This window comes from Polypterus senegalus, chromosome 7, assembly GCF_016835505.1.
Source record: "Polypterus senegalus isolate Bchr_013 chromosome 7, ASM1683550v1, whole genome shotgun sequence".
In the NCBI taxonomy this organism is placed as follows: Eukaryota; Metazoa; Chordata; class Cladistia; order Polypteriformes; family Polypteridae; genus Polypterus; species Polypterus senegalus.
In genome coordinates, this window is record NC_053160.1 from 76,309,106 (window position 1) to 76,326,359 (window position 17,254).

At 39.2% G+C, this 17,254-nt stretch overlaps 1 protein-coding gene across 8 annotated transcripts in view; it reads right to left on the reverse strand.

Annotated features, from left to right (window-relative positions):
* Window positions 1-17,254, reverse strand: part of pam (peptidylglycine alpha-amidating monooxygenase) — a 402,733-nt gene that overhangs the window by 349,389 nt on the left and 36,090 nt on the right. The window contains exon 1 of one of the 8 annotated variants that reach the window (XM_039758907.1): window positions 2,752-2,801. The exons of the other annotated variants lie outside the window; for them this stretch is intronic. The gene's annotated coding sequence lies outside the window, so the exon portion shown is untranslated. Of the gene's footprint in view, window positions 1-2,751; window positions 2,802-17,254 lie in introns of those variants that run through there. 8 annotated transcript variants of the gene reach the window in all.

The window sequence follows — 17,254 nt, forward strand, 5'->3', positions numbered from 1 at the left end:
ACTTTGCAAATGAATGCCTGAAAGGAAGAATGTTTTTTTTATGGTGATGAATTACACATACCAGGCTTAATGAGAATGGGAATCACAAAAGCTTTCTTAGATATCTGCAAGGAAGGTAGCTTATTCAAATTGTCAATTTGCTTGTAAGCTGTGTTTTTGTAATGAACATTTTTGTAATCTTTTATTAGGCACAAGAATTATATACACCAATGCATTATTTTGATAAAAAGTGTGACATTCAAAATTCATGCAGTTACAACAACTTTAATTCTTCTGTTCCCCGAAAATGTAACTTACTATGGCAAAGTAGCATTATATTTCTAACCATGCAAGAGAACTAATAATGAGATATTTCAAGGTGTCACTCAGTTTTACTCTCATGAGTACATATTATTGCCATGTTTCTACCTACTATGAAGAAACATAACAATTGTCCTTTGAATGAATATGTTCTACACATGTGATTAACAGAGGAAAAGTAGTAGTAATTTTTTGAGATTTCCTATTCTTCATTATTGTTTAAAAATATATACTGTTCCCTTTGTAATTCATAAATATTCAATAGTTTTAATTTACCTTTATACTTCACTGATATCTAATATAAACCAGAATTATTTTAAAGTTCAAATTACAAAGATTTTTAGTCCACGTCCAATAAAGCACATGATATTTTGATAGACTGGCACTCTTTCATCCAGCCATTCTGTGATGGGCTCTGGTAAAAGTGTTTTGAAAAAATTAACATATGATTAATGATGGACAATTTTTATATGTAATAAAAACTGATATGCCATGTAAGGATAACATTTAATAAACTTCTACAGCAACAGATACCGTCTTGACTGGCAGAGAACAAAACAAGAAAAACAGAACCTACACACAAAATATATGGTATATGTCTCACAAGAATAAAATTTAGGTAGACTCAAGTGTATTAACAAAATGCAGTTAATTCAGCATACAGGATTCCATTATTCCCCATTATCACTAATTACAGGAACTATCATTTATGCAACAACTTTCATACCCCAGTGGTACAAAATACAATTCTGCCTTGTAATTGAACTACTAAAATACATTCATGCTTATTTTGTCATGCAAGCCAAAAATTTTCACTGCATGCTGTTAACTGCAGCTGGCTAAAAGGTCAGTCTGATTGTAAAAATAACCAAGGAGGATGTAACCAGCAGAGCCATGCTTTGCACCAGTCAAACAATTTTAAAACAAAGCCAATCAGCCAAGCATCAATACAGAAATGTTCTTACTAATGAAATAAAATTAAGTACTCTAAAATACCATGACATAAATGTAAACAGTTAAATTATTGTTTTTAGTTGTAGGGTTTAAGGTTTCTGAATACCATGAAAATGATAAGGACTTGTTTTAACTATATTACGTCTGTGCAAAATTGAAATTGTCACCATTGACAGAAAGAGACAAATTAAATATTACTGTCTAGACCCAACACTTGGTAAGGTACAGACTACCAGCTGGATTTTAAGTGTAAAAGGCTTATGCAAAACCGAGGTTGCTTTGCATTTCAAACTGCCAGGGCATATATAATCAATGCACAATTTTTGATTCACACTCATCTCTCAGGGCTTTTTTCCCCCCTTTCTGCCCCCTTAATTATAATATCCAAAGTGCTCAGCTATCACTGTCATCAAAACAAAGCCCCTAGGCAGGAACTTAATGTAACATCTGTTTGAATGGTTTAGTGGTAAATGAAACAATGGTGAAAAGGCTTTTAAATCATTTTGTCAGGCCTTCAAAAAGAAAGGCAAGAAAAAAGACACAGAAAATGCACACTGCTTATGCACGCAACACAGGCTATCAACTCTAAAATATTTTAATTATAAATAGCCCACAATTGTAAATGACAAGATAATAAAGGTGTGCAGATTTTCTGAATCATTCTTACTGTTTAAAAGGAGTTAACATTAATGTGAGTATCAGAAGTGTCTAAACTTAAAAATACTTTATTAGAATATATATATACAACATGTAAAACATGCACACTTAATTTTAGAAAACCCAACAAAATAGTTCTAGAGTTGCAGTCAAGACCTCTGCTGGGGAGAGGAGAGAAAAAAAAAAACCTACAGCAACATTTAATGGAAGTGGGCACACATTAAACCTCAAAAGGTATACACTTGAGTGTTTATAATTACAGTTCATTCTGCATCTTTGTTGAAAGATTAAAAGTTGTTGCCACATTATTTTGTCACCACCCTGTTGAAAGTAAATCAAGTTAAACAAAATGTATATTTATAGTCTAATATTAGTCTTAAGCTAAGACAACTAAAACCAAAAGAAAATTATGTGTACAGCTGGCTAATTCAAGAGCCTGTAGGAAGACTTGCTATTGATGTTATAAAGTTTAATTAACTGGACAAATCTTGACAGGAATATCAGTCTTTTCACACAGGTGTCACATTTTTTTATGAAATATGTTGTTTGTATAATTCTACTCTATAAATTTGCACAAATTAGACAGCATTTGCAAATAACTGACTATAATTATAGATTTTATATTGCTATTGACACAAACACACACATTTGAAACACAATACGTTGCTTCTCTTTTCAAACTTGATTTAGCTGAAGCAATTGCTAGTACCAGCTCCCTTTTGTTGAATGAAATGCTTTATGTAAATCTTATTATGTGCCTCCTATAGCAAACAAGCAGCATGAAAGGACTGCCAAGAAGCAAAAACATGCAATAAAATAATTCCATCATAAGCAGCTTACCTGCAGTCACTTTCTTTTTGTGAAGCACAAAGCCAGTCGACAACTAAGAAAAGATAGAGGAACACAGAAAGGAGGAGCGAAGAAAAAGAGAGAGACAGAAAGAGAGAGAGTGAGAGGGAGGGGTGGGGAGGAACCAGCTCAGCAGCTACAAGCGTGAGTCACTGGTGTCGAGGTTAGAATTAGCCCAGCATGTTCAGTGACATCATCACTAAAGACATGGATGCAGGGGATACTATGGTAACCGCTTCATGCTTTAAACAGTAAAAAGACTAATTGCTGTAACAACTTCCTGAGGCTCCTGTAACTGGACTTTGACTTCCTATGCAAAATGACTTTGTATAATAAGAACCTTCATTATTCAGTGCACTGCAAGTGAGTCAGGTAAAGAAGTTTCATTATAGCAGAGCAGCATATAATATGCTTCACAGATCTCTTAACAAATTTAATGCTAAATGCAGTTTTTCTTGTTTATTATATAGAAGAGTTAGAGCTTGTGATATTAAGTGTAGTGATTTGATTTTTAAGGTAGATGCTTAGTATGTATCGTTTTATTTGACAAAATACATCTAAATATAGGGAACTCCAGTCGGCATCTCACTTACAATATGCAGAGAAAAGCTAAGAAGTCTACAAATCTATATACTTGCTATATAGTACTATAGACAAACACAGAAAAACACGGTGTGTGTTAGGTTGTTCATTTGAAGCAGGAATTTGTAAGCTACATATAGTGTACATGTAGCACAAATTAGAAGAAAAAAAAAGGAAAAGGAAACAAACTGTTAATCTGTAGAAGTATTGCAATATTCCAGATTAGTACTGCATTAAGAAATTCAGGGTAATACAGAGTCAGCAAAAAATGTGGCTAAAGCCATTCAGATTCTACAAATTTTTACACATTTCTGCAGAAATACTATAGAATTTCTGTATAATCACAAATGTCTCAATAAAATATTGAAACATCTTAAAACATACAATACTGCAGAGGAAAACAAACTTAATTTTCAAACTTTTTCCTTTTCCAAATTTTTTTCTTAAAAAAAAAAAACTATTACTGTATAATACATCACTTTACTAGACACCTTAAAAGAGGTATACATGCAGCACTGGCTGATTTAGTTCTATAATGAGGGTAGCGAAGTACACCAATATTGTACACTGAACTTGTGACTCCTTGGCATGCAGTGCATTACCTTGGCTACCGGGCCAATATAACTAAAGAATAATAATTACTTTCCTTACTCTTCACTACTGCACAGTACAAGCTAGTATCTAAAGAGTTAATAGTTAAAACACCAACAGGAGCCTTTAGTTCTGTTGTTGTCTCTTTGGAGATCTCTAAACACAATGGTGGACACAAAATGTGTACACAAAATCATATTTATAAAACCTGACATATGCACATTTCCATCTATATATATATATATAATTCACTATGGGCACGCAAGACAGTGAGCGCAAGCAAGACAGAGCCCCGCCCGCCAATTCTAAAACCATGGGATATGCTCGACAGAGCCCCGCCAGCCAACACTAACTCTCCTACCGTGTCATGAAATACGCACGACAGAGCCACGCACACCAACTGTAACCGTCTTCCCAAGTCCAGCGTCGCTCTTGAGGCACACAACAACTCACCAAACACAGCCTCAATCACTTTTGTCTGTGCAAAAGTCCACATGCACCTGTGAGCCACGTTGACTTTACACCGCACACAAGACAGAGCCACGATCGCCAACTCACAGAGCCCCGCCCGCCAACTCTAAGACCATAGGATACGCACGCATTTAGTGTATAAATGGATATAAATAATTGCATGTAAACGATTCGCCAAAATCTGTTGTATGCAAACGATACTGTTTATAACATTGTTTTTTCATCAGAAAACCTGGTTTCCACGTCTACCTGTATTAGTTTAAATGGCAATTTTACCACTCATAATAGGGTGTACGCACTGACTTATCGTGTCGACTGGGCAACACAGTGAATGCGGCGTCTATCTATATACACTCACCTAAAGGATTATTAGGAACACCATACTAATACGGTGTTTGACCCCCTTTCACCTTCAGAACTGCCTTAATTCTACGTGACATTGATTCAACAAGGTGCTGAAAGCATGCTTTAGAAATGTTGGCCCATATTGATAGGATAGCATCTTGCAGTTGATGGAGATTTGTGGGATGCACATTCAGGGCACGAAGCTCCCATTCCACCACATCCCAAAGATGCTCTATTGGGTTGAGATCTGGTGACTGTGGGGGCCATTTTAGTACAGTGAACTCATTGTCATGTTCAAGAAACCAATTTGAAATGATTCAAGCTTTGTGACATGGTGCATTATCCTGCTGGAAGTAGCCATCAGAGGATGGGTACATTGTGGTCATGAAGGGATGGACATGGTCAGAAACAATGCTCAAGTAGCCCGTAGCATTTAAACTATGCCCAATTGGCACTAAGGGGCCTAAAGTGTGCCAAGAAAACATCCCCCACACCATTACACCACCACCACCAGACTGCACAGTGGTAACAAGGCATGATGGATCCATGTTCTCATTCTGTTTACGCCAAATTCTGACTCTACCATTTGAATGTCTCAACAGAAATCGAGACTCATCAGACCAGGCAACATTTTTTCAGTCTTCAACTGTCCAATTTTGGTGAGCTCGTGCAAATTGTAACCTCTTTTTCCTATTTGTAGTGGAGATGAGTGGTACCTGGTGGGGTCTTCTGCTGTTGTAGCCCATCCGCCTCAAGGTTGTGCGTGTTGTGGCTTCACAAATGCTTTGCTGCATACCTCGGTTGTAACGAGTGGTTATTTCAGTCAAAGTTGCTCTTCTATCAGCTTGAATCAGTCGGCCCATTCTCCTCTGACCTCTAGCATCAACAAGGTATTTTCGCCCACAGGACTGCCGCATACTGGATGTTTTTCCCTTTTCACACCATTCTTTGTAAACCCTAGAAATGGTTCTGTGTGAAAATCCAAGTAACTGAGCAGATTGTGAAATACTCAGACCGGCCCGTCTGGCACCAACAACCATGCCACGCTCAGAATTGCTTAAATCACCTTTCTTTGCCATTCTGACATTCAGTTTGGAGTTCAGGAGATTGTCTTGACCAGGACCACACCCCTAAATGCATTGAAGCAACTGCCATGTGATTGGTTGATTAGATAATTTCATTAATGAGAAATTGAACAGGTGTTCCTAATAATCCTTTAGGTGAGTGTATGTCTATGTTTTCCATAGCCAGCTACAGAAAGGTACTCTCTCGACCACTGGCATTGGTTTCGCTCCTTGCTATTTTCGTTATACTGCGACGGTAGTTTCCTAAGCCTTTGTTATACTGAATTCCTTTCTCACCGTTTTCCGTTCCTATTCTTACACCACCGTATGCTACGGCAGGCTTCGGCTAGTACATTTAGAAATTATAATCAGATTGTAAATGTGCATACATGAAGGCACCCTGAATACCATCCTGAAACATCAATATACAGCACTTTAATGAGCTTCATGAATATGGAATGCTGCAGAACTTAATTTGCTGGTGGATCAGTCTCCCACTTAACATACTGAGGCACCGCCTCCTGCATTCAAGAGTTTCTGGTGGCACTCCGCACCCAAGAATTTAAGATCACGCAAGGCATTATAGCACCTGTCCTCTACATTCCGCAGGTCAGGGAAAGGCACCGTCATTTGAGGGGATAGTTAATATTACCTGCCACATGCAATGACATGGTTGCTGTTACAATGAATACAACAGGCCATACCAAAAACTGAGTTTTCAGCCAGTTACATTACCAACAAGCCAGCCACCACATATAGAATCATCACATTTGTCAAAGCTATTGTGCCTCTAAATAAATGACTCAAGTTCACCCAGGCCATTGAGCCACACTGTCTGTCAGTATCATCTTGGCATTACTGAGGACTTATGCATTAATGGAATGTTGCTGCACAGTTAACAAAAGTAGTTTCATTCCTGCTGGGTGCCTTTATTGTAATAAAAGTACAGGACAATTGCTCTAATTATGTTAGGCAAACTGGAAAGTGTTGCAAATTGCCTTTTTAAATTGGCAAAAATATTTTTTTTATGCATGAGCACCTACACCATACAAAAATTGAATGCATCACCTCATCGGTGAGTTAATTGCCTCCAGCACAGCAGGCATGATGGAGTAAAACTTGGCCGAGTTATTTCTGACCAGTCCGTCAGTTACACAGAAGTGACAACTGACAGCCAATATGAACTGACGAAAATCAAAAAGGTTCCTCAGTGCAAATACGTAGAATTGGCACTCTTAAAAGGGAACTAAAATACATTATCATTTTTGAAAACAAAATCTGATATTTGATTGCAAAAGAACAGTTGTTTTACCCAAGATGTGCCAAGCAAAGCTGCAGTACTTTACTGATCTGTTTTTGTGCTTTATTTCAACAATTAGCCCTTGCATAATTTTTAAATGGTTAGCTTACCTTCATTAGTAAAACTTACAGCCAGACCCCTTCACAACATAGTGATTTTTTTCTGACTCACTCCTCAGCACTTTGATATATAAAAGTGTACTCGACAATTTTTGTAAATACTTCTTTTGTGCTCTAAAAGTATCATTTTGCATCTGTTTCAGTCCCACTCACTCTTAAACATGAGATTACTAACTGTTGCTTAATGCTAAAACCTTCTCATTAAAGCAAGCATAAAATAACTGTCATAAGTTTGATTGTGCTTTTACTACAGCCCTTTAAACTCCCAACCTTAAACAACCTCGTCACCCTACGCGCTTTGTCCCACAATTAGTCTCAGTCTTATATAGCAGGTGGTTTAACACATAATTCCTAAAACAATGAGGAGTAAATTTAAACTATGCAGGTCACCATTATTAGAATAATGCTGCATCTATAAAGGAGAAAAAGTAGACAGATTTTACAGACTGTGACTTGATACTATGACAATCATGTTTAAGTGAGATATTCCACAGGTGCTGAATGTCATGATATTAACTGTACTCTGCCGCTGCCCATTGGACACTTCTGGAATAAGCAAGTCAGTCTTCAGCCTGCCTGTCTCTTGCCTGTTTTTTTCACTTTGGTCGCTGTTCTCATTCGGTCAATGTCTTACTAACTAACCAGTATTTCTTGTGATTTAAAGCTGCTCTACCTGTGCCTGTTCATCAGAAAGACGCATCACAAAATGTCTGCAAAACTGGGCTACAGCTGAGTGTAGCAAGCAGAATCCAAGCAACAGTATCATAAGCACATCATGATTTGCATATGTACGAGTAATAAATAAATAAATAAATAAATATCATTAATAACGTAGCAAATGCAATGCCAGCATGTGTTCCTCATATGGATTTCATGGATGGATTTCAGGTCCTTTTCATGGCTGCTTTCTTACCCAGCCGCTCAGGATTTTGATGGCTCTTATATTTAAGTACTGATAAGATTTTTTTTTTTTTTGCTGTTTGTATTTGCTCTTGCTATGGCAGCCAGTGCGGTCGTTACCATAAGCATTTAAAAAATAAAAAAAAGCACCTACAAACGTACATGTAAGTTTGAGTATATTCAAATATTTACTTATTTTAAATTTGAATAATCAAACCTTTTTTGGCCAATCTGTTAGACCTACTTTGTACTAAAACACTAAGAATGCAAAGCAGTAGGCAGAAAACTGAATATGCCAAAGCATAACTGCTTGAGAAATTTTAAAAAATGCAGTTCACAAATATCGCAATTATACTCACACTTGACTCTAAAAAAAAAACCAAAGGACATTCTTGACACATATCAAGCAGAATGTTTTCTTCAATACCTGTGGTAAACAGAATTTCAACTAAAACTAAAAAATGTGACCTCAACAGAGGTACTATGCTGACTAAATGCAAGATCATTGATTTGTGTCAGGAGTGAAAAATTGGGTAACTTCTACACAATACATTGTCCACTTGTTAGCATAGAGCTGGCTTATTTAAGAAGAAACCTGCTAAAACGTTAGCATGATTAAACACTGGACTCTGGCCTGTAAATGCCATTGACATTTCTTCCACAGAATGTCGACCCAGTAGTAAGTTCTTTTATGGCGCTTTTCCACTGCATAGTACGGCACGACACGGTTCAGTTCAGCTCACTTTTGGTGGGTTTTCCACTGGGAACAGTACCTGGTCCTTTTTTTAGTACCACCTCAGCCGAGGTTCCAAGCGCGCCGAACCGTTACCAAAACGTGACGTAAACTCTGCTGGTCACGGTTTGGCCGGAGAAAATCGTCATTACTGCGTCACTGAACTTGCGACACGAGACACAACAGACCCACTAGATTTTTAGCACAGCCAGCGAAGGTTCGGACGCACCATTTTGTTTTAACCAAAAATGGCTGTTTCGTGGTCTAATGAGGAAGTACAGACGTTCCTCTCGTTGGTAGACGAGGAGCGGATCCAGCGAGAGCTGGATGGGGCGACGCGGAATGAAAAAGTTTTTCAGGAGGTCGCTTGTGGCGCGTTTACGATGATGTCACGGCAGTAGAGGTGGCGCAACTATAACGACACGTGAATAATCCCGCCCACTCTAAAGCGGTACTAAACTGCAGTCGAAACGCAAACGCCTTTAGACACTGAAAGGCCTGTCTGTATACTTTACAGCGCACACTCTCACTCATACAGCGGTAGATTACAGTTTCTAATCAACTTAACCCGCTTCTCACTGGAGGAGAGATCTTGACACAGCCAATATCTGGGAGCAGAATTTGAGCTTGGACTCTGGAACTGCTAAACAATAGCACTAATCACAGTGCCACTGTGCAGCTGCACATATGCATATTTTTTGTTGTTAAATACAGTGCATCCGGAAAGTATTCACAGCGCATCACTTTTTCCACATTGTGTTACGTTACAGCCTTATTCCAAACTGGATTAAATTCATTTTTTCCTCAGAATTCTACACACAACACCCCATAATGACAATGTGAAAAAAGTTTACTTGAGATTTTTGCAAATTTATTAAAAATAAAAAATAGAGAAAGCACATGTACATAAGTATTCACAGCCTTTGCCATGAAGCTCAACATTGAGCTCAGGTGCATCCTGTTTCCCCTGATTATCCTTGAGATGTTTCTGCAGCTTAACTGGAGTACACCTGTGTTAAATTCAGTTGATTGAACATGATTTGGAAAGGCACACACCTGTCTATATAAGGTCCCACACTTGACAGTTCATGTCAGAGCACAAACCAAGCAGGAAGTCAAAGGAATTGTCTGTAGACCTCCAAGACAGGATTGTCTCGAAGCACAAATCTGGGGAAGGTTACAGAAAAATTTCTGCTGCTTTGGAGGTCCCAATGAGCACAGTGGCCTCATTCATCCGTAAGTGGAAGAAATTCGAAACCACCAGGACTCTTACTAGAGCTGGCTGGCCATCTAAACTGAGCGATCGGGGGAGAAGGGCCTTAGTCAGGGAGGTGAACAAGAACCCGATAGTCACTCTGTCAGAGCTCCAGAGGTCCTCTGTGGAGAGAGGAGAGAGAACCTTCCAGAAGGACAACCATCTCTGCAGCAATCCACCAATCAGGGCTGTATGGTAGAGTGGCCAGGCAGAAGCCACTCCTGAGTAAAAGGCACATGGCAGCCCGCCTGGAGTTTGCCAAAAGGCACCTGAAGGACTCAGACCATGAGAAACTAAATTCTCTGGTCTGATGAGACAAAGATTGAACTCTTTGGTGTGAATGCCAGACGTCACGTTTGGAGGAAACCAGACACTGCTCATCACCAGGCCAATACCATCCCTACAAAGAAGCATGGTGGTGGCAGCATCATGCTGTGGGGATGTTTTTCAGTGGCAGGAACTGGGAGACTAGTCAGGATAAAGGGAAAGATGACTGCAGCAATGTACAGAGACATCCTGGATGAAAACTTGTTACAGAGCGCTCTTGACCTCAGACTGGGGCGACGGTTCATCTTTCAGCAGGACAATGACCCTAAGCACACAGCCAAGATATCAAAGGAGTGGCTTCGGGAAAACTCTGTGAATGTCCTCAAGTAGCCCAGCCAGAGCTCAGACTTTAATCCGATTGAACATCTCTGGAGAGATCTTAAAATGGCTGTGCACCGAAGCTTCCCAACCTACCTGATGGAGCTTGAGAGGTCCTGCAAAGAGGAATGGGCAAAACTGGCCAAAGATAGGTGTGCCAACCTTGTGGCATCATATTCAAAAAGACTTGAGGCTGTAATTGCTGCCAAAGGTGCACCGACAAAGTATTGAGCAAAGGCTGTGAAAACTTATGTACATGTGATTTCTCAGTTTTTTATTTTAAATAAATTTGCAAAAACCTCAAGTAAACTTTTTTCATTTTATCATTATGGAGTGTTGTGAGAAAAATGAATTTAATCCATTTTGGAATAAGGCTGTAACATAACAAAATGTGGGAAAATTGATGCGCTGTGAATACTTTCCAGGTGCACTGTAACAATTTAATGCAAACCTGTCTGTGTTTTTCCCTTTGACACATTTCAACAGCATACAGTGGAACCTCAGGTCACGACCATAATTCGTTCCAAAACTCTGGTCGAAACCCGATTTGGTCTTGACCCAGAGTAATTTCCCCCATAGGATTATATGTAAATACAATTAATCCATTCCAGGCCGTACAAACTGTATGTAAATATATTTTCTTTAAAGATTTTTAAGCACAAACATAGGTAATTATACCATAATGCACAGTGTAATAGTAAACTAAATGTAAAAACATTGAATAACACTGACACAAACACCCAGGCTCCCTGCTCAGCCTCTCTCTCTCTGTTCCTGCAACCTCCCGTACTTTCCTCTTCTCTTCTTTTTCCCTTTAGCCAACTCACACTTCTGTTTAATGACGAGGAGTGTTAGTCGTGGCAATCAGCAGCTCCTGGGAATAATTACGGATGCGGACCGCTTCTCACCTGTGCACAACACAAACTCCTCAGGAACCGCTTCGGCCACACACCATCATGCCCCCTCGCTAAGCCGAAAGTGTGGTGATTATTTATTAAAACTGGCCTTTTTGACGGGAGCTGTGGACCCGCTATACCACAAGATTAAGCTGGGTTGAGAGGAGATTACAGTTTTGAGGGAGAGTCCCTCTGAGTGATGCACCGAGAACAATGTACAGTACAGGGAGAGACTGAACACATGCAGAAATCATCAGCGTGTACGAACCGGAAGGGAAACGAAATAGAGCACAAAGAGTTCACAGCGAATGCACAGGGAGAGACTGAACATGTGCGGAAATCATCGGCGCATATGAACCAGAAGGGAAATTGGCTTGTTCATCAACCGAGTGTGTGGTTGTGAGCAGATGCAAAAGTTTGGCGAACTTTTTGGTCATAACCCGATTTGTACGTGTTCAGAGACATGAACCGAGATTCCACTGTAGTTCAAGTTATTGTAATTGTGTAACACAATGAAATACTTTTTGTGACAGCCCCAAGGTGCATTTAAAGAAAAGTCCAATAATTCCAAATATGTCGTATACAGTGTTAAGTGATCAAGTAACCAGAGCAAATTACTATTGCTCAAAGTACAGCAGCATAAATTGTTATTGCACCTGTTAATAAATAGTATGTTACATATTATATATTGTATTACATTAGTATATTGCACATTACCAATATAACTTATTGCACATGTTCAATTAAAAATGATCTCAGACTGAGGAGATTCAGAGTTCAGAAAGTTTATGGCAGATGGGAAAAAGCTATTATTTAATCTGTTTGTGCGTACATGGATTGAACTAAAGCATCTTCCTGACGGGAGGAGCGCAAAAAAAGAATTTCCAGGAGGAGTTCTGTCCTTGAGAATGTTTTTGGCCCTTCTCACACAGCAAGTCTTATACAAGAGTTTGAGTGATTCAGTCAGTTCAGTCCCAATAATGGCCTCTGCTGTTTTTACAGCCCGCTGAAGGGCTTCTTTAGCAGCCTTGGTACAGCTGTTGTACCAGGCCATCATGCAGTTAGTTAAGATACTCTCTATAGTGCATCTATAGAAATTAACCAGCAGCTATGGGGGAGGTCAGCTCTCTTTAGCTTCCTGAGAAAATAGAGGCGTTGTTGTGCTTTGCCTATTATAGCCAAGTTGTTGTTAGCCCAGGACAGGTCCTCTGAGATGGTGACACCTAGAAACTTAAAGCTGGAAACTCTCTCCAAAGCATCTGCATTGATTGTTATCCGACTGTGATGGGTCTTTTTATACTCAAAAAATACATATAAAAAGTGCTATGTCAAGTAACACAGCTAAAGAAGCAACAAAAGAATGTGTGTGGGGACAAAAATAGGAAAGGCGTTCCTACTCTGTGGTAATGCACATAAAAAAGTCCTAAATAAAAAAGAATGACAAAAATTATAGCTATAGAAGAAACACTATTATTGACGACTGACTGCAATATTACTATTGCATATTAAAGCAAAAATCAGTATCACTGCTTAGAAAATGTTCATGATTACTGCCATTTTTGCTAATAGCATCCCTTCTTTGCGAACACTGACTTTTGAAACGGGACCTCAGCATGGGGTATTAAGTCATTTTTACATTTAAGATGGTCTGTAGCTATTACCCTTTGGGTCACAACCAGTGAATATTCTGGTTAGTCAATGTAAAAATTCTAATCTGTAGGCAATCAGCCTTACAACTGAACTGAAACTCAAAAACTAGAACAGAGAGATGATTCATACTTCTGCTTATTGAATTCATGTAACCTAGCTACATGGTCACAAAGCACCTGAAACCTTTAAAGACAGATTGGACAAAAGGCTGGAACTTTTGCTTTGAACGAGGTGGCAGTACATCACATGCCACAATCACACATACTGATATTGGGCCAATATACACTCACTAATTATCCCAACATACATGTATTCGGAACGTGATGAGGAAAGTTGCAATACCTAGAGAAAAACCAATGCTTACTTGGCATTAGAAATTTCACAATAACTCTGACCATCCAGAGATTTAAATTCAGTCTGCTGAATTAGAAAGTTGGCAGCACTGAGTTCTGAACCGCTACTGGAGATATTTTTAATTTTTTGCCATACAGAAACTGTTACAGGATTTGCATTCAAGTCCAAAATGTTTAATGGTACTTTGATTAGAAGTGTGCTTTTATTCAAGAATATAACTGAAGAAAAAGAAATCGGGTTAGGGTACAATACAGACACAACCACTTGGCTGGTGTAGAGGTAAGAACTGCTGACTCATAATCAAGAGACTGTGGGTTCAATTCAGGATCCTTCCTGTATTTACCGTTTTGAGTAATGAGATGCTCTTATTGTTACTATTATAGAATAAAAACATACAGACTCACGTGGATATGCCTTCCTTAGAGAAGACAGTTCTATAGACATTGGTTGGGGGGATGGGTCCATCACTCCATTACAGCAACTATGTTTGAGGTTACTGCTGTAATTAAAACACTCTGTAGTGGAGAGAGTCGAAGATAGCTTTAGATCCCACCAAAGATGCTGAAAGCACTGGATATTGTTGGGAGTGTTTTGGTAATGTGCCAGTGCACAGACAGTACCTCAGGAGTGGCAGACTAGGGTAGTGGTGTTAATGTTTTATTAAAAGAGGAACAAAGAATCACACATCTTAGCCACCTTGTGAAAGCCTAAACCAGGGCCTTTAACAAAGACCTCCTCTGAGTGTTGAACCTTAGATTCAACAGAAGCAATATGAATCTAGTCCTGGATGTTAAAAAGTGGACTAATTCTTTGTTCTTGCACAGACATATTAGGTGTCATGGAATCTACAGTATGTATGCTTTGTACAAGTGAAAAAGACTTGATATCTAGTGGAAGCTGCTACAAGAGTATGTGATTTCTGAGTCCACCGATACATGGCATTCAGTCACTGTATATTTAGAGTGAGAGACATGTCTGCATATGGGTTTTATGTCGAAGTCTGTTGAATACTAAATGTGGGGGTTAGCCTCTGCCAATTTTGCATCTTACCATTTTTGTTTTTCATGACTTTCATGAACAGAATCTTAAAAGTTAGTTAGTTGGATGCAGCTGAATAAGAATTAACACCTCTATGGTCACAAGTTCTGGGACTGCAAACAGAACGGGCCAACATGAGACCTGCTGGGCTTACTCTCAGTGATAGAGTGATGAGATCAGAATTATGGGAGAATTTCAAAATAAAGAAGTTGCTTCTCTGTATCTAGTGAAGCCAGTGGAGATAGTCTAACCATTTAGTTAGGATACTCCCCTGCATGTAGTTAGTGTATTCAATTTGAGAACCCTAAGGGTTGCATGTCTGCCTTTTTTCAGATTATAAGCGATGAGTAAATCCTGTGGAGCTCGCTTCACTGCGAATTTGGTGAAATCACAGAAAATGTTCAGGAACTTTATCGAAGTCCACGAAATACTTTGAAGTCAATGGGGAAGTAAGAACAGAACTAGTTTTGATGGGTTTACAATGACATAATAGTCTTGTAAGTGATCCTGAGAGCTAGGAAAGCATCTTCCAAATATGCTAAACTGATAATTGTGGCCGAAAGTATGATCTGTGCTGTGAGGTAACAGTACTAACCACTTGTGCACCATGCTTCAGACTACAAAAGATGCAGACAGAATGAGTGCCATAAACAAGATACAACAAATTGCCTCACACTAGAATAAAATAAATAAAATAAAAATCATTGTACTCAAGGAATTTCAATCTTGGAGCACACCTTGATCGTACCATGAAGCAAACACTTGCTCATTCCATTGTTTGAAGTTTGAGTCTCCAGATATAGCCGTAACATCATCTTTTATTTCCCATATACAAATGAAGATGCTTTATATTTTTTTGTTCCATCAAGAAGAAAGAAAGGTCTTGTAAATATTAATAAATAAAATATTTTTTTATTTCGCAGGGTTTCACATGAAAGTGATTCAGGAAGGGCAGGGCTCCTTATTTTGACTGATAGCTAACACACATGGCTAATTATGCATGCAAATTAGCCACGCAGCATTGTAGTACTATTCTCATATTGTAATCTTTTTAGTTAGCCAATAAAAGGTGTCATTTTGCTTGGCTTTTCTCTACATTCATAATGGCTAACACGGTACAACACCCTAGTACTCCTCTTGAGGGCAATCGTCTCCTATTCTCCGTCTGCATGTCCGCAATATTTTTGGATACGCTTATACGGAGAACAGCTACAGCGAAACAATGAAATCACAAGCGCACAAACACGGAAATCCTCACGCTACGGGAGAACAAGGAACACTGAGTGAGCTGACGGGCTGGCAGCGTCAGCTTGGGTGAATCCCCGAGTCGAGGCGGATTGGGAAACGCGTCACGCATAACCACAGCCTGGCTTGTGGCTCGTTACGCGAGCCAATGGTCGTATTTAGATCCAAATTTTTCGCTCATACTTTCCTCTTATCTTGAATTTCTCGTATACAGAGGTGATCGTATCTAGAGGTTCCACTGTATTTATAAAGCCGCCTAAGGAAAATAAAGAGTAACCACACAGGAACAGTAGCACTGCTTTGACGCTGGGTGCCGCCAGTCTGCAAAACCGAGTGGAGAACTTGCGTACAACAAGGTATGAAGTACCATGGAAAAGTGCATGGCTTTACGACAAGTTTAGGTTTTATACATTGCGATTTGAACGTGGAAAAGTTCTTACGCAACAATTCTGTGCGCACGCACCGTTTATACATGAGGCCCCTGAGCTTTTTGGCTGATTACTTTGTTTCTCTCTCCTCCCCCACATCCTCTCCTCCTGTTGGGGGTCCCACTCCCACTGTGCTCCCCCATGATGTTTGTCTATTCTTTAATCGAGAACTAACTGCATACTGTGCTCGTTTTACTTCAGAAAGAGACATGTTTGTTTGAAGTGTTTAAATAAAGTTTCTGTCTCTACAATCTCCTGTGTTTCTGTGCAATTCTGTGACCCAAGCGCGACACCCTGTAGCACTGCAGCCTCACTGTCCCTGGGATTCAGCCGCTACACTAGACTAGCCTGCAAGCATCAGTGCTTACCTCTGTGTGCTTGCATGCAGCCAGTTTAAGCACAGTTGGCTCAATGATTTACTGAATATCATCCAACGGCTCAGTTGCACCTTGTACATATTGTTCCAGTAGTTTTTTTTAAATAGTTTTTACAGTTCATTAGCAGTGTATAAAATGATCAGTGTTGCAGTAATTGTGATGCTCTTTCCGTGAAAAAAAAATGTGTTCCATTAAAATTTCACTTTTTCTTTGTGAACTGTGACGTTCACTTAAAAAGTGTAGCAAAAAAGTATTTGGCCTCCAGGGGTGCATTAATCCCAAGTATATGGTAGTTTAAGGGTTAAAGCCCAAAGATCCTGCCAAAATGCCCTGCACCTTCTAAGGCTTCTGGCAATGAAAACGCACTTGCCTGAATTACAGTACATATAGCATTAACATCGGTATTTTACATTCTAGCACTGCGGGAGACATAGCAGTACAGTATACAGGTTTACCTTTGCATTCTTTTTTTTAGGTAATGTATTACGCCGAGTTTGAAAT